Source organism: Callospermophilus lateralis, chromosome 4 (assembly GCF_048772815.1).
Source record: "Callospermophilus lateralis isolate mCalLat2 chromosome 4, mCalLat2.hap1, whole genome shotgun sequence".
NCBI classification, from domain to species: Eukaryota; Metazoa; Chordata; class Mammalia; order Rodentia; family Sciuridae; genus Callospermophilus; species Callospermophilus lateralis.
Genome location: NC_135308.1, coordinates 73,014,685 through 73,033,932, shown reverse-complemented (window position 1 = coordinate 73,033,932; position 19,248 = coordinate 73,014,685). Strand labels below are relative to the sequence as shown.

Sequence of the window (19,248 nt, the reverse complement as noted above, 5' to 3'; positions counted from 1 at the left end):
TATGTTTTTGTCTTTCTCTTTTTCACTTTATATATTCACATGGTATTCTCTCACCCACATCCTGCACAGGTGATGGGAATGGGGTTCCCCTCAGTGGCATGAGCTGGATGAGAAACAAAAGCTAGGAAAAATAGAAGGACAAAAAAACCCCCACAGGACACAGAAAATATTTTCAGAAAGCAAGGGCAGGATGGACTAGACAATAATATGGATCAAGTGTCCATACTAAAAAGCAAAATGGAGCCTGCACCTGCTTTATTTATATCGGGGGACATCAAAGGCCTTCCATAGAATTTTCTCCATTAAAGGTTAAAAAGGTGGCATATCCAGGTCCCAATGGGTAATGCCCTTCTCTGAAGTGACCAGGAGAGATCTTCCTAGCAATGCAAAGATAAAGGTCATGTGTCTTTGGCAATCTATTGCATGGATGAGCCATGGCTAGTTCCCAAGCTTAAACCTAAAATCCCCCTTGCTTCATGCCTAGAGAGATCTCATGTGTTTTTCACGGATGGCTCCCTGCATTCTTCCACTTACTGTTTCTACTTTGTGCTAACCTGCAGTGTTGTTAGACTGAACTTCTGGTTTCTTATTTTAGTTACTGACTTTTTATTGGTTCTTTTTCATTACTTATTTTTATACACAACATTGATTGGATTTTTATCATCATTTCTCTAAAAAATGCACATCATGTCACTTAATTTACAAAATTTAATCATGATTATTTCAATTACCTATGAGAAAACACTAATATCACTCTGTGAACATCTTTTTTATCTCCTTTGTGCACTTCATTTTCTATGTAAACTCTTTTATATATGTGGGTTTTTTTTAATCGACAGATATTCTATTTGAAAAAAAAATTCCATCGTACAAACCTTCAGAAAAGATTTTACGTTTTTCAATGTAAATGATAAATTTCATTGTTTTGAGTCACTCAGTCTATGGTAACTTTTATTTAGGGTAGATCCCATTATACAAAGAGAACTGAAATGGTGAGAAAGTGGACACTCATTCCTATTTAAAAAAAACTCTTTGAATTCACAACTTTTCTGGATTTTTAAGAGGATTCTCCTCTTCAGTCTGACCTAAATTTGACTAGGGTACTCCCAGGGAAATATGGCAAACATGCTGAGATTTTCAGTCTCAACTACTACCTTTGAATGGTTAAATGACTTCAGGGGAAAATAGTTGATTCTAGTTTTTACATTTCTCTGAACTTGACTCCAAAGTCTTCCTTCCCTGGGAGCTATGCAATGCTCTCAAACAGCACTGATATATTATATTATATATAAATTAATTCTTGGGTCTTGGTTTAAAACAGAAGAGTATGTCAGAAGAAGAAGCAAAACTCTTGAATAGACAATCAGCTCTGAAAATAGGAAATTACTGATCATACCCTAGAGCTTTCAGATGTCATCAATAGATTATTATTTATCTTAATTCAGTTTCCTGCTCTCTATTCTCTTCTGTAGGAAACCAGACCCAGCTGCTGACCCAGTGCAATGACTCCTGGTCTGACCCAGCAGGCTCTGCAGCCTCAGAGGGCCACACTGCCAACTGCTCAGGTGAGCAAGGCCCCCAGAACCAGAGCCTCCCCATTCCCTGTGCAAATGCCCACTGACATGACCCTGTCTCTCCTCAGACAGCAGACAGCTCCGCCTGGTGGACGGGGGCAGTCACTGTGTAGGCAGAGTGGAGATCCTGCAGCAGGGCTCCTGGGGCTCCATCTGTGATGACAGCTGGGACCTGAGTGATGCCCACGTGGTGTGCAGACAGCTGGGCTGTGGAGTGGCCCTGGAGGCCACCATCTCTGCTCACTTTGGAGAGGGATCAGGGCCCATCTGGCTGGATGAGCTGAACTGCACAGGAGAGGAGGCCCACGTGTGGCAGTGCCCTTCCCAGGGCTGGGGGCAGCACAACTGCAGTCACAAGGAGGATGCTGGGGTCATCTGCTCAGGTCTGTGCTGCATACTGTGCACAGATTGGAGAGGGCAGGAGAGAGTCTGCAGGATGGTATTGGAGTCCTAGGGCAGGGGTTTAGCAGTTGCTGACAGGGAAGGTGGGGGCTCACAGTTCCTGTCCCTGAAGCAAAGGAGAAGATGAGATATTTCTATTTCCGGCTGAAGCACCTGAGCTTCTGCTCCTTTCTTCTCAGCACTGTCCCCTGACACAGTCATTCTCTGCAATAACCATTTAAAGTAGTCCTCATTGTTCTGTGACATGTGGGTGAAACATCCTGACCCACTGAATTAATTTTCTACTTCTGTTGTAACAAGTTACCATAGACTGAGTGACTCAAAACAATCAAATTTATCATCTTACAGTGTGTAGGTGAAAACCTGACCTGGGTCTCCCTGGGATATAAACGAGGTTTCAGCAGGCTGCAACAACTGAAACTATGGGGAGACTATTTTTCTTGCCTTTTTCACCTTCTAGAAATTGCCTCAATTCCTTGTATGACCCCTTCCTTCTTCAAAGCCAAAACATCTCAACCCTCTCACAATTCCACTTTCATCTCCCTCTGATGAGGGCCAGAAAGGTTTACCTGTTTTTGAGGATACAGATGTAAGGAGTCATTAGATTGGGTCATCCTATCTAGAATTATCTAGGATAATCTCACAGTGAAAACATTCTTTTGTAATTGTTTTGTTTGTTTGTTTGTTTGCTTTTTAGTACTGGGATTAAACTCAGGGGGCTCAAAAACTGAGCCACAGTCACAGCCCTTTTATTTATATTTTGCTTTGAGACAGGGCCACATTAAGTTGCATAGAGCCTCACTGAGTTGCTGAGCCTAGCTTTGAACATGGGATGCTCCTGCTTCAGCTTCCATGCAACAGGGATTACAGGCATATCCCACTGTGCCTAGAGAAAGGATCATTGTCTTCATCTTGTCTGAAAATCCCTTTTGCAATGTGAGATAAAATATCCCACAGGCTCTCAGGGTCAGGAAGTGGACATATCTCCACTCTTCTGCCACCCCTCTGTCCATGCTCCTTTTCTAGCATCTGTCCACCCCTCTGTCCATGCTCCTTTTCTAGGATCTGTCATATGATTAGTCAGATAGTAGATGAATATAGGTAGATAGCAGATAGTAGTTAAGAGTTTACTTTCTGCAGAATCAACACCCACATCACTGTGCCTGCCTATGCATTTGTTAATATTACATTGTTGTAAAGAGAGTTACAAGTTAACAAAATGAATTAAAGGGACAAAACATCTAGTCTTTCACTTAGTGGGCACTTTCTCACCAGAGTCAGCAATGAGCACTCACTACCTAGGAGTAACAAAAAAAATACCAGTATTAGTTGAATGCTCACCATGCCCTGTTTTCCTCCTCTTAGTTTCAGAGTTCCTGGCCCTCAGGCTGGTGAGCGAGGACCAGGAGTGTGCTGGGTGGCTGGAGGTTTTCTACAACAACACCTGGGGCAGTGTCTGTCACAGCCCCATGGAAGCTGTGACCTTGTCTGTGATCTGCAGACAGCTTGGCTGTGGGGACAGTGGGACTCTGAATTTCTTGGTTCCTTCCAGAGAAGGTTCTAGACCCCGCTGGGTAGATGGAATCTGCTGCCGGGAAACTGATACCTCTCTCTGGCAGTGTCCTTTTGACCCCTGGAAACACTAATCTTGCTCTGCAAAGGAGGAAGCTCATATCACATGTACAGGTGACCTACTTGCTGTCTATTTCTATGTGTTTGTCCTATGCCTATAGGTTGTTATTAAGAAAGTTTCACATATTCAAACATAATGGATGAGTTGAAATTAGTCTACTGGATAGAGATTACTTGATCAACATGTTGTAGTCCTGTTTCAAAGACAGATGTAAGGAAACCATTGATAATAGCAATTTATGTGAAAAGAACCGGAGACTGAACTGAGAACATGGGAGCATGAAGTTATACTCTGATGAACATTCTTAGCAATTAGCTCATGCAGTCTTAAGTTATATTAATAACTTCTTATATATACTGTGCTTCCTTAGTAAAGGGATAAATGATCGGACCTCAGTTGTGCACATTGCTTGCTCTGTGCTATCACTTTGTTCCCACACTCCCAACCCACCACAGGTAATATGGCTTAATCATCACTATCATCTGATGATAGGTATCATGGTGATCATTTATCTCAGATGAGGAGTAACATTTCATCTCTTTCACACTTTCAAGTGAATGGGGGGGCAATTTGGAAATCAAATATATTGGGCTGTTTACTCTGAAATCCATCTACAACCAGACAGACAACCTCTCAGGTCATTTTGTTGATGAAAAGTAATCAAGCGATTAGGAGGTAGAAGCTTAATTCCAGGCAGGAGGACAGACACAGAAAGAAAACACTACCACTGCCTTTATAGGTTTTCCACTCCAGCCTAACAACACAACCATGCAAAATTTGAGTTTCATGAAGGTACTGTGGAAATATGTGATTTGGGGAAAAGAGAAATCATTTTTAGTTTGATAACTAAATGAATAGAGGTCTAATAAAAGAAGGAAGGAGGAGCATAGTGACCTTGAGGTAGTGATAAAATCTCATCATGAGCAGAGCAAGAAGAGGGTGAGGGGAAAGATACATGATTACCTGGATGGGTAAGAAGAGCTTAAGTTCTCTCCAAGGCATGGCCCCAACAACAATCCTGTTGAAAAGCTGTTTGTTAGTCTTCTCATCTCAACATTATGGGGAATTTCTGTGAGATGGGGGGTGAGTCTTCCCTTACTTTCTTCTTGGATTTATCTCCTCATAGTCCCAGTGGTCTTTGTTGATACCACTTTCTCGCTTTTATCCATATCCTACTGGAAACTAATGTGGCACTTCATCCCTCTCCCAGAAAACATTCCATGCGACCTGTTGGAAATCGGAGGCTATCATCTTCTAATTTCTTATAACTTATAATGTCCCTTTAATTTCTTACTCTGATAAAACCCTGGCTGTCCTCTGAAAACAATAATGTCCTCATCATAGTGAGTGCTCTATGCTTCCCTTTTTTTTTAACAAGGTCAAATCTTAGAATAAGATTCTATTCCATTTTTAGGATATTTCTGGTGTGCCTTGAAATCTCAATATTTTGTTTATTTTTCTCCATGTCCAGCTGCCCCATGAAAATTGCCCCATGAGACTCCCCCTCGACCCAGAAGGCTGCAGTACCAGGCTCACCAGGCTCCTCTGACTCCTGTTCCTGGTGCTGCCAGTATCTTTGATTACAACTGAGATAACATCCTGGCCTCTGCATTCCTGACTTTCTCCCTTTGAGGTACTGTGCTCCCTCTCACCCCATCTCTGTGTATGGTGACACTATTGACCACTAACTGTCCAGCTTGAGACCTTGATTGCATTGCTCTTTCTCTGACCATTGCCTCTTCTCCTTATGGCACATAGTCTTGATACTCCTTTTCCAGATATTTTATACTCATGAAGATTCCAAATGTTTTCCCTTATCAGTTTTCCACTCTCCTCAGAGTTGCACATGTTCTTCTTACAACATGATGCCCCATTATAATCCCCCCCTTCAAGTACACTCAACTCCCTGCTCTCTTCTTTATCTATCAATGGCAAGAGTGGTTGTGTAAATACCTAACTCTTTCCTGCCTGTACTAGACTAGGCAAGGACTATTGGATCATGAACAAGTACTCTATCTTGCTATAATGTGAAATTGTCCTGCTAGTCTCTTTGAATTTGTGATCAACCTTTGATGACCCATCCACAATGGCCCCCTATTCTAGTGTGCTTCTCTCACATGTGTTCTTGCCCTCTCTGTAACATGTTATTTTACAAATTCTCAGATCTCCCTCATGCTGATATTTTAACCCCACCATATACTTAAATGATGATCTTGCCTCAAATCCCTGGAAAATAGAAATCTTCAGCAATCTACCTCATTTTTTTCTCATATAGTCACTCTACCTTATTGGTGTTTTTATTCTGTCTTATAGGTTTGCTATTTCTCTGTTCACCTTATAAATTTTAGACACATTCTTGGTTGAAAGTCAGACTCTCTTCTCTTACTTACCTATCCTACTTGCCCAGAGGTATATTCTAAAGATGTTGGATGGAATATTCTGTAGATATCTGCTAAGTCCAGTTGATTTATAATGTTAGTGTAACTATGATGTGTACTTGTTGATATTTTCTGTGCATGCCAAATATATTAGTGAGATGGGATATTAAGATACCACTAGTATTGTATGGAAGTTTGTTTTCTCATTATATCTTATGATTGTTTTTTAAAATAAATTCCATGTTATTTTCTTTGGTGCATATTTATTTGTAATTATTATATCTTCTTGATGATTTATTTCATTTACTAATATGTAGTGACCTTCTTTGTCCCTTCGGACTGATTTTGGAGTGTGTTTTTCACATATGAATACTGCTACTTCTGTTTACTCTCAGGTTCAATTTGCTTTCAATGTCACTTTTAATAATTTTCTTCTCAGTATACATATGTCTTTGCCTATGTGGTGAGTTTCTTGTAGGAGGCAAGTTATTGGATCTTGATTTTTTAATGCAGTTATCCAGGCTGCATCTTTTAATTTGAAAATCAGACCACTGATTCTCAGAGTTATATTTGAAAGGTTTTTACAAGTGCCTGTCATTTTTTTTCTGGAGAGTTTGAATAATCAGTGATCATGCCTTTCTCCCTTATTCATCTTGGAGCTTTGATGATTTACTGAATTGATAATGTTTAATTCTTTCCTCTTTCTCACTTGTTTATCTGCTCTTCTAGTGTGATTTATTCTTTCCTATGATCTCATGGTTAGGTTGTCTTGCTTCCTACTCTGTGTGTAGGATTGCTTCAACTTAGAGAAAACATGTCTCATAAATAAATAAGTAAATAAAATTTTAAAAAGACTGGGGATGTAGCTCAGTGGTAAAGTGCCTCTGGGGTCAATCACCAGTACAATAAAGATAAGGGGAGGGGTAAAAAAGAATAAGAGAGAAAAATGCATTTGATGAATTAAAAAACAAATTAATTAAATAATAGTATAAAAATTAATAAAGCATAAAGAAAACTACGTGTCAAAATTTCTTCCCACCAAAGTATTTGCATTGAAGACACCTTTTCCAGGTCATCTAACATTTGAATCCACCAAGAATGTGGGAGTCAGTTGCAAAAGAAATCAGCTTCAGTTCCTCTCTCTTTCCACCAAACATGCTGGAATGGGGGCAATAGATTGTCTATACTGTACTCCTCATTTCCCGTTAAGGAGGTTAAAGGAGTGTTGACAAGACAGGCCATAATATCCCTGCAGGGGCTTTGTCTGGAAACCTGAAGGCATGTCAAATATCAAATCAGCTCTTCCCTTGGTGGTTTGCAGACCCAACAGGTAGGCACACATTTGCCCCAGATGCCTCTAGAAGGTGCCCATTGGGGTGTGCTAAGGGTCCTAGCCATGGTGAATTCCTGGAAAGCATGTGGAAAATAGTGTAAACCCTGGATAGGCAACATGGGAATGCCATGAATTGCCATATGCTGTCTCTGAGTTCTCAGACCTGGTCCCTATGTGCAACCACTTGTGCCTGGTATTGCTCTTCTCCACAGATAGTGGGACCACTTACCAATAAGACCTCTATCCTTCCCGTACAATTTGATGCTCTCAGCATGTTTGTGTCAGTCACTCTTCCTACCTGAGACTGTAGAACACTAACTTACACACAATCACTGTGGCAGGGTGGCCCAGTGATTACCCCATATTGTCTAAACCCCAGAGCACTTACTCCCTAACAATTGCCCCTACTTGATAGAGCTCCTGGTTATATCACTCTGAGAGCTTTCTGAGCAATGTGATGAACTTTTTCTTTAAAGCTTTCTTGTTGTACAAGAGTATTCTCTCTCAGAACAATTCCCTAAATTTGATCTAAAGCTTGTAAGAACCATGTGTTTCTCCCACAGGTAAGACACCATCTAGGCTGTGTACACTCTCCAGTTTACTTTATGCTTGCAGGTTGCCTCCCTCACCCAGGAAGCTGGAGATGAAGTTTTAATTTGCTTTATACTTTTCTCTGGGCTGCCTTTCTCCTTCTCTCTGTTGTTTCTAGTTCCTCTATTTATCTTCTCAAAGTACAAATATCCCTTTGTTTCCTAATATTTTTAACTGACAGAGTCACAACAAGTTACTTTTTTTCTGCCATTTACCTCCTATTTTTGAATAATAACAACTCCTGAAAGAAGAATTTGTGGAAAAGGGTAACATTTTATGATACCTAGCGAAGGTGAGCAATGTCGGTATCTGTAATCATCTTTTTTGACAACTTGCTCAATCTACCTAAAGTGAGTCAAGTTTTGACATTACATGTCCAATCTGAACTGTGAAGCCTAGAATCATTAGTGAAATATTTGGAGGCAAGCCATGGTCCATTCATTTTTCAGTCTTATGAATATATATATATATATATATATATATATATATATATATATATATATGATTATTATTTATCCTGGATTCATGGCTGTCACCTGAGGTTCCTGTTGATCTCACATTTGATCTCCTTACTCTATACCTTGTGCTCTGGTCCTTCCACATCTCCAGCCATTGGCACTCAATTGTGTGCTCTATAAGAACCAACAAGATGCTAGCCCATTGACTTTTAGAAATCATTCAGAAAAAGACACTTTTATCTACTCAAGAGAGGAAACCTGACATTTCTAGAATTGTATTATCAGATCCTGTGAAGATCTCTGCAAATAGTAGGTTTAACTCTGTTAGCAACCACCTCTTAATGTCTACTTGAGATGTCTAACTAGGTCATATTGTGTTTAAACTCATTTCTTGTTTTTTACACAATTAATACTCCTACTTGTTTGGTATGAATTGAAATTTAGCTACTATTCTGGTATAAACAATTCCATGTCTTACAGCAAGTTCTGCAGTCTGAAAGTGGATTCTGCAAACTGATTGGCTAGGAGAGGGAGTACCAGAGGACAAGAATACCCTTCTCCTTTTCTTTGTAAATACAACCATTGACATGATTCTTTCTCCTCAGAGACTCCACAGGTCCATCTAGTAGATGGAGGCAGTCGCTGTGCAGGCAGAGTGGAGATCCTTCACCAGCATTCCTGGGGCACTGTCTGTGGCTACCACTGGGACCTGAATGATGCCCACGTGGTGTGCAGACAAATGGGCTGTGGAGTGGCCCTCGATGCCATGGACTATGCACAATTTGGGGAGGGGTCAGGGCCCATCTGGCTGGATGAGCTGAAGTGCACAGGAGAGGAGGACCAAGTGCAGAAGTGCCCTTCTCTAGGCTGGGGGCAACACTACTGCATACACGCAGCAGACGCAGGTGTCATCTGCTCAGGTATGGTCTGCATATTCTCCACTGTCTAAGAGAATGGAAGGGACCAAAGTGTGTATTTGATTCTAGAGAAATAAGGGACAGGTGAGCCATAGAGGACTCAGAGTTCCCCATGGACCCTGGGTGTTCAAAATAGCAGTGGATAATGGCTTTAATTATTTCTTGTAAATCTCAAATACTGTCCTTTTCATTCTCTGCAGTCATACTCAGAAAGATATGTTTTTGTAAAATCATTTCACTTAAAATCATCTTCATAATTTTGTTTCTATAATTTACTATTTATATATTTATTTATAAATTACCACACATATCCTCTTTCAAAAGATAGACAAGAATGGGGCTTACTTTTTTTCAGTTGAATTGAATGTTCATATATGTATAGCCAGAGATAATTCTTCTCTGGGTTAATAGGAGTACAGGCACAAGGATGGGATTAAACACATGGAGGGGAATTTAAGGATTACCAGAAAATTTCAATTCTCCTTTCCAGATTCAGACATCAGAATTAACAACTCATTGGCAGGAAGGGCCACAGAACTATGGGTAAATGCTCTGAATCACAGGTTTTCCTTCTATCATTACTACAATGGATTCTCTCTGCATTTCTTTCTTAAAGCAATATCTATATAAACTCATATATGGGAGGTGAATTTAGCCCTGTGCTGGCAGATAAGTGTTGAATGAAACAAAATATTAATGCATATTTATTATGGTAAGATGTTATATAATTTAGGACTCAGATCAGGATGGTTGTTCAGTGATCTCCCACAAATACATCACAATAACTGTAATTCACACACCAAACTGGCTTCATAAGAGATAATAAAGCAGGTGAGTCCATTCTTTTACAATGATTAAAAAAATAAAGACACATTGAAGGAGGAAGGAAGATAAGACTTGCCCTTTCCCCAACCTCAGGCAGCCCAGGATGAAGAGAATGCATACTTTTGGGGAAATGTAAAGGAAACTTAGCCCTGATCTTAGACTTGAAACCCAGGACTAGGCCTGCCACAGTGAATCCTGGGTCCCAACAGAGCCCAACAACCCTGTTCCCATACCAGTAACCTGACACTGAGACTCTGGAACTTCGTTGTGTTGGTCAGCAAAGAGACTGTCTCCACCACCACTTCTCCAACCTTTAGCAGAAGAGGGAAAAGCAAGACTCTCTAAGGATCAGGGCACCTTGCTGGCACAGGACTTTGACTTGGAGTTCAGTGCCAGGCCAATCATGATCATACACAATACTGAGTAGGAATTAGAGGCCTCAGATGTAAAACAGATATAAAAGAGCAAGACCTGTATGCTGCTGGGACAGACTCAAGAAGAGCCTGCAGCACCTGTGGCTGGTTGCAGGAGTCTGGAACCTTGAATCCACTTCTGCAGTAAGTAGGCAGATCATAGCATTGAGGTTCTTCATCCCTCCCCACTTCTGTTTTGCCTTAGCAGGCTGTGGCCTCAGTGTATGACATAGCATTGCAGTGTTGGTGGCCACAGGACTTCCCACCTCATTCTTCCTCAAACCCTGTTAGTACGAAGAGGATTAAGTCTTGTGTGAAGGTGAAAAGTTAGTTGAGGAGCTGTATTTTATTTAGAAGGAAACAGACTGGTTCTTATCTCTATATATTATAGTACATCTCTCAAAGATGAAAGATAAAGACTCCAAGGCATCAAGAGAAAAAAAAGAAATAACATGTAAGAATGTCCCAATTCACCTCATGGCAGAGTTCTCATATAGGTAAACATATAGGTCAGAAGTGAGTGCCATGAGATTTTAATAGAACTGAAGAAAAGCCTGCCAATCAATAATACTGAATCCAGCAAATCTATGCTTAGGAATAAATGAGGTAAAAACACATTATCAGACATCCTGCACCCTCACAAAAATTACCATATAATACAGTAATCCCAATATTGAGCATATGTCCAAAGAAAGTGAATCTCTATGTTGAAGAAACATCTGTACTCCCATGTTTATGGCAGTACTATTTATAGTAGCTAAGAAATGGACATAATCTAAACATCCATCAGCTGATAAATGGACAAATAAATTAAATGCAATAGGATACTATTTGGCCATAAAATGAATCAAATCCTTTCATTCGACATAACTTGCATGGGTCAGGAGATCACTAGGTTAAGTAAAATAAGTCAGGCAAAAAAAGACAAGTATCTTATAATTTAATGATATGTCAAATATAAAAGAATTGATCTCATAGATGTTGAGAGTAGAATTGTGGTTACCATAGACTAGAGAGGGTAGGGAATGGGAATTTGAAGGCAACTGACTGATCAATGAATAATAGGTTTTACTTAAATAGGAGCAAGAAGTTTTGGTGCACCATGGCACAGTAGAATGTCTATAGAAAATAATAATGAACTACATTTAAAAAAGCTAAAAGAAAGTGTTTTGGAAGCTTTCACCAAAAATAAATGAAGATTTGAGGAGACAAAGAAATGCAATATATACTTACATCAGCACATGAATTTACTCAATTAATATGTACATTATATCAGTGGGTATCAGTTAGTATAAATTTACTTAGATGAAAATGAAGGAAAATATATAGGTGACAAGATATGGGGAAATTATATTGCTTATATCTAATGGAAACAATGAAACAAGAAGAATATATTGTCAGATAAATGTGATAAGAATGAGACAGGAAGGCAAATAGAATTTTCTGAAGAAGACAGAAGAAGCTTACAGTATGTGGGGGATGGCCTTCAAAGGTTGACAAAAAGCACATAAGGATTACCTCTGCAGCACTTAAGACCCTGGTGTAGGAAGGGCGATCTGTGTACATTGTGTGAACTCAGTGCACCCCTCCTGCACAAAAGGACGAAAATGATTTGCAAGAGTGACTCAAGCCGAGGTATTGAGAAGGTCAGAATAGAGAAAGAAAATGTGGTAAGCCATTGTTGTAGATTGTGGCCGCCATTAGAAGATGGCGCCGGCTTCCACTGTGGCCTGTGGTAAACAACTCCTTTTATGGAGAGTTGGCACGCTATCCCTTGCCACCCTATGAGAAAGATCCACGTGGCGGCTTAAGATTGGTACATGGGAGGCTTTATTAGGCTGTGCTTGGGCGCTCGGGAAGAGGGGGGTCACTAGAAGATACTTTAATCAAGGCCTGAATAAACTGCTGAAAGAAGAATCCTGTGTCGTGTGTTCCCTTGCTGGCGAGGGGTCGCGACAAGAAAAGATCCATTGGATTATACTTTCATAAGAAACTTGCAATGTGCCCAGGGGAGCAATGTGTCTATGGAGCAAAAGTTCAGACAAAGATACATATGGCTGCAATTTTTAATTACTTTAGTGAGAATGATTCATATGAATCGATAGATTTCTGCAGATGCAATTTTTCTTTCTTTTTCCACTCAGTGGCTCACAAACTTCAAATGGCTTAAAACTGTTTTTCTCCCCCACTGGATGTAAAGCTCTGAAAATATGATGACATTGTTTTCTTTAAATATAAGTACACAGCACCTAGAAACACATCTGGAACATGACAAATTCTGAAAACATGTTAGTATTCTGAATATCAAAACAAGGAAGCACACTCTCAATATTGTCATTGCACACCTCTCTCCTTTATCAGGCCTGAGTGGAAAGTTCAGATTGTGTCTCCTTTGAAAACCTCTCAGCTGTATTTTATCCTTTCCCGATTGGAGGCATTTCTACCCATATTGGGTAAATTCCATTTTGATGCCTTACTTTGAAAAGAAAAATTATTGAACATGTTATTTTCCAGAGAAAGGATTCCCTTCTTCAGGACATCAACCTACTATTATATTACCATTCCATATCTGTAGTCAGATGCCTACCCAAAAGTCTGAACCCATACTCAAAATCACTTCCTGATCAACTTCATTAGATGTCTAATGGCTTCTTCCAAGTTTACTTATTAGTAACAAAATGATCCCTAGAAACAAAACAAAACCAAAGGAGCATTCTCAAATCTTCTGATCCTACTTCTTTTGAGGATGGGGAAATACTAAGGATTGAATTCAAGGGCACTCAATCACTGAGCCACATCCCCAACCATTTTTTGTATTTTATTTAGATGGCAACAGACTGATCAATGAGTTGCTTAGTGCCTTTCCATTGCTGAGGCTGCTTTGAACTCGAGAACCTCCTGCCTCAGCCTCCAGAACCACTGGGATTACAGGCATATGTCACATCATCCAGCTGATGCTACTTCAAATTCTCTGTCTTCTTTAATAGGAAGGATGGTGTAAAGAAGCCAGATTATCTTAGTCACCATAACCTACTCTCCATCTCTGTATCACAATATTTAGTGGGCTCTTTTCTCATCTCTAAATGGGAAATTAATATAAATTGTAATTTTTGATACATTTTGAATTTTTTCATTATTTAACAAATGTTAACTTAGTTGGAATTATTACCTGTGAACTGAAAGTTTCTGAGGATAAAATAGTGAAAAGTTAATCCTAGTGTTTTTCTACACTGAGTTGAAATTCAGAGGATAGATACAGGTTTATTAAAAAAGGAGTTAGACTGACACACACAAACAGACACAGAGTTAGATATATTGTAATACATAGAAATATATATATATATTCTGGAGTCAGCCATTTAGAATAGTCTTATAAATTTCTCCTCCTAAAGTTGTCTTCAGACACTTGCTCATGGAATCTCAATTCTGACACTATTGAATCCATTCTCCACATCCCATTCCTGGGGAAAGAAAATATTTTACAGTTTTCCTGAGACATATGGCTCCCAATTCCAACCCTAGATACTAATTGTACTGGTTATGTTCTTCCACAGGATTTGTGCATTTGGATGGAGGAGGTGTACCCTGCTCTGGGCGAGTGGAGGTGAATTCTGGAGGAGGATGGATTCCAATACCTAATGGGAATTTCACATTACCCACTGCCCACGTCATCTGTGCAGAGCTGGGGTGTGGCAAGGCAGCCTCTTTTATCTTGGATCTGCCCCTAAGAGAGGCCAGTGAACAGGTCTGGGCTGAAGAGTTCCAGGGTAAGGGATGGGAGTCTGAGCTCTGGTTCTGCCCCAGAGTGCCCTGTCTTGCAGGCAGCTGCCAACACAGAGGGGCTGTGCAAGTCGTCTGCTCAGGTGAGACTCTCAGCAGGACTTTAACCTTTTCGCATACTCTGTTGTGGTAATAAATGTGAGATGTTAGTGGAATCCTGTCTTCTCCTGCCAGAGTACACAGAAGTCAGGCTCATGAAAAATGGCAGCTCTCAGTGTGAGAGTCAAGTGGAGATGAAGACCTCTGGAGGCTGGAGAACACTCTGTGCCTCCCACTGGAATATGGCCAATGCCAATGTAGTTTGCCGTCAGCTGGGCTGTGGAGTCCCCACCTCCACCCCAAAGGGAGCATACTTTGTGGAAGGAGGAGATGAGATCTGGAGAGACCGATTCCACTGCTCAGGGTCTGAGTCCTTCTTGTGGAATTGCCCTGTGACTGCCCTGGGTGTTCCTGCCTGTGCCCATGGAAACACAGCCTCTGTGGTCTGCTCAGGTAAGAGAGGGCAGGGCTGGCTGGTACTCAGTTTTCCCCTTGAGTCACATGTCTCTGAGAGCAGACAGCATGAAGAACAGAGCAGAAATATGAGATATTCCTTGGTGAAATATGATTCTTCTCAATGATCATTCATATTTCAGACCCTGTCAAGGATTATTCAGAGGAATTTTTTATTGACAAAGGCTGTAGGTTTATTATTTCCTATATAGCTTAAGCATACAGAACACCCAAATACCTTCTTCAATGTTTTCTCAAATCTTAAGCTTCTGCTACCAAATTTGCTTCAAACTTTTAAAATTATTATTGTTATTTGTTCTTAATAGCTAGAATAGTATTTAATAGCTTAATAGTAGAATGCATTTTAATATATTGAGTATAAATTACCATTCCCCTGGTTGTACAAGATATGTAGTTACACCAGTCATGTAATCATAAATGCACATAGGGTAATAATGTCTGATTCACTCTAGTTTCCTTCCTACCCTTATACAACTTCCCCTTCCTTCTCCTGTATAATCCAAGGTAACTCTATTCTTTCATAGCACCCACCCCTTTATTGTGAATCATCATCTGTATATCAGAGAAAACATTTGGCCTTTGTTTTTTTGGGATTGGCTTATTTCACTTAGCATGATAGTCACCAGTTGAATCATTTACTGGCAGATGCCATAATTTCATTCTTCTTTACAGTTGAGTAATATTCCAATGTATATATATATATACACCATTTTACCATTTTTTTTAACCATTCATCTGCCGAAGAACATCTAGGTTGCTTCCATAGCTTAGGTACCATGAATGGAGCTGCTCTGAATTTTGATGTAATGTGTCACTATAGCATACTGATTTTGAGACCTTCGTGTATATGCTGAGTTGTGGGATAACTGAATCAAATGGTGATTCCATTCCAAGTTTTCTGAGGAATCTCTATACCACTATGCATAGAGAGTCTCACCCATATTGTATGAGTGAACTTTTCTCCCCAAATACTTGCCAGCATTTATTGTTACTTGTATTCTTGTAAATTGCCATTGCAAATGAAGTAAGACGAGATCTCAGTGTAGTTTTAATTTGCATGTCTCTAACTACTAGAGATGTTTAATATGTTTTATATATTTGCTGTCCAATTGTATTTCTTCTTCTGTGAAGTGGCTGTTCAGTACCTTAGCCAGTTTCTCTATTGGGTTATTGGGGGGAGGTGTTAAATTTCTGAGATATTTGTATATCCTGGAGATTAATGCAGATGACAATGATTTTTCTCCTAATCTGTAGGCTCTCTCTTCTGAGTCCTTCCTGTGGAATTGCCCTGTGCCTACCCTGGGTGTTCTTAATTCTTGATTGTTTCCTTGCTGAGAAGAAGCTTTTTAGCTTGAATGTATCCAATTTGTGGTTTCTTGATTTTACTTCCTGCACTTTAGGAGTCTTATTAAGGATGTCAGTTTCTAAGCTGACATGGCAGAGATTTGGGCCTATTTTTACTTTTATTAGGCACAGGGTCTAAGGTCTCAAGCCTAAGTCCTTGATCCACTTTGAATTTTGTGCAGGGTGAGAGATTTGGGCTCCATTATATTTTGCTACATATGAATTTCAAGTTTTCCCAGCACCATTTTGGAAGAGGCTATCTTTTCTCCAATGTATATTTTTGGCACTTTTTTCTAGTATGAGGTAACTGTACTTATGTGGTTTTGTCTCTGTGTCTTCACTCTGTACCACTGGTCTACCTGTCTGTTTTGGTGCTAACACTATTCTGCTCTTTGTAACTATAATTCTATAATATAATTTAATTTAAGGTCTGGTATTTTGATGGCTCCAGCTTTATTTTTATTGCTAAGGATTGCATTGGCTATTCTGGGTCTCTTATTTTTCCAAATGAATTTCATGACTGATTTTTCTATTTCAATAAAGAATTCCATTGGAATTTTAATGGTAATTGCATTAAATCTGTATAGAGAAATTGAGAGTATGGCCATTTTGGCAATGTTAATTCTGCTGTCCATGAACATGGGAGATCCTTCCATCTTCTAAGGTGTTCTTCAATTTCTTTCTATAATGTTCTGTAGTTTTCATTGTAGAGGTCTTTCATCTCTTTCATTATATTGATTCCCAAATTTCCTTCAGTGGATTCACCACTGATGAATAGGAAAGCAATTGATTTTTATGGGTGTTAATTTTATATCCTTCTACTTTGCTGATTTTTAGAAGTTTTCTGGAGGAATTTTTTGGGTCTTCTAAATATGGATCTTGTCATCAGCAAAAAGGGATAGTTTGAGTTCTTCCTTTTCTATTTGTATCCATTTAATTTATTCATTCTTAAATTGCTCTGGCTAGAATTTTAAGGACAATGTTGAATACAAGTGGTAAAAGAGGGCATTGTCTTGTTCCAGTTCTTAGAGAAAATGCTTTCACTTTTTCTCCATTTAGAATGATATTCGCCTTGGATTTAGCATATGTGGCTTTTACAATGTTGAGGTATGTTCCTACTATCCCTAGTTTTTCCAGTGTTTTGGATACGAAGGTGTGCTGTATTTTGTTAAATGCTTTTCTGTATCTGTTGAGATGATCATATAATTCTTCTCTTTAAGTCTATCAATGTGTTGAATTATATTTATTGATTTCTGTCTGTTGAATGAAACTTGCATCCCTGAGATGAACCCCACTTTATCATGGTGCACTATTTTTAATATTTTGGTATGAGTTTTTCCACAATTTTAATGAGAACTTTTGTATCTATGTTCATCAGGGTTATTAGTCTGCAGTTTTCTTTCCTTAATGTGTCTTTGTCTGATTTTGCTATCAGGGTGATAGTATCTTCATAGAATGAGTTTGGAAGTGTTCCCTTCATTTTTATTTCATGGAATAACTTGAGGACTATTGGTGTTTATTGTATTCTTGACTGATATCCATTTTCTTTCAAGGTCTTGTAGAACTTGGCTTAGAATACAACTGCTCTTGGGCTTTTCTTGATTAATAGGCTTTTCATGGTGACTTCTATTTCAATTCTTGAAATTGATCTGTTCACATTGTGTATGTCCTCCTGATTCAGTTTGGGTAAGTCATATGTCTCTTGAAATCTGTCAGTGTCTTCAAGATTTTCTTTTCTTTTTTTTTTTTTTTTTACTATAACTTTTCAAAATAGTTTCTGATTATCTGTATTTCGATGATATATATTTTTTCATCACAAATTTTAATATTTTTAGTTTTTATTTGTCTTAGTGACTAAAGATTTATTAATTTTGTTGATTTTTTTCAAAGAACTAACTTTTCATTTTGTCAATTTTTTGAATTATTTCTTTTGTTTCGATTTTATTGATTTCAGCTTTAATTTTAACTTTATCCTGTCTTCTACTGTATTGATGTTGATTTATTCTTCTTTCTCTAGGGCTTTGAGATGTAATGTTAGAGTATTTATTTGTTGACTTTATATTCTTTTAGTGAATAAGCTCAAAGCAATGAAATTTTCTCTTAGTACTGCCTTCATAGTGTTCCAGAGTTTTTGATGTTGTGACACTATTTTCATTTCCCCTATGTATTTTTGTTTTTTGGTTGTTTCATTCCTGTTTTTTTCTTCTATCAATTGGTCATTCCTTAGTGTATTATTTACTCTCCTGGTGTTAGAGTAGCTTCTATTTTTTTTAAAATTTTATCATTGATTTCTAGTTTTATTCCATTATGATTGCAAAGAATGGAAGTCATTCTCTCTATTTTATGTATTTTCTAAGAGGTGCTTTGTGGCATAAGATATGGTCTATTTTAGAGAAGGATTAATGTGCTGCTGGGAAAAAAGTGTCGTAGATCATTGATAGATGAAATACTCCATATATGTCTCTAAACTATTGATTGTATTATTTACTTCTATATTTTCTTTAGTTTTTGTTTGGAGGTTCTATCTAGTGGTGATAGAGGTATGTTATACTCTCCCAGTATTATTGTATTGTGTTCTATTTCTTTCTTGAAATTGAGAAGAATTTGTTTCATGTACATAGATGCTCCATTGTTTGGGGCATAAATATTTACAACTGCTATGTCCTGCATATTTATCATTCCCTTAAACAGTATGAAATGTCCTTCTTTGTGCCTATGATTAGCTTTTGCTTAAAGTTTACATTATCTGATATGAGGACAGAAATCCCTGCTTGTTTACATGATCCATGTGAGTGATATAGTTTTTCCCTTCTTTTTATTTTTAGTCTGTGAATGTCTTTGCCTGTGAGGTGAGTCTCTTGGAGAGGGCATATTGTGGGGTTGTGTTATTTTAATTCAACATGCCAGTATATGTCTTATAATTGATGAGTTTTGCTATTTACATTCAAAGATATTATTGTGTTATGATTTGTATTCCCAGGTATTTTGCTTTATTTCTGGTTTTTAATTTGACTTAGTTTATCCCCTCTTTACTCCCTTTGCTGGTTTACACTTTTATTTTTCATTTCTTCTTTTTAGAGTATTTTT

General features: G+C 38.6%; 1 pseudogene; it reads left to right on the top strand.

Annotated features, from left to right (window-relative positions):
• LOC143641630 (antigen WC1.1-like) overlaps positions 1-19,248 on the top strand; it is a 56,499-nt pseudogene that overhangs the window by 19,313 nt on the left and 17,938 nt on the right.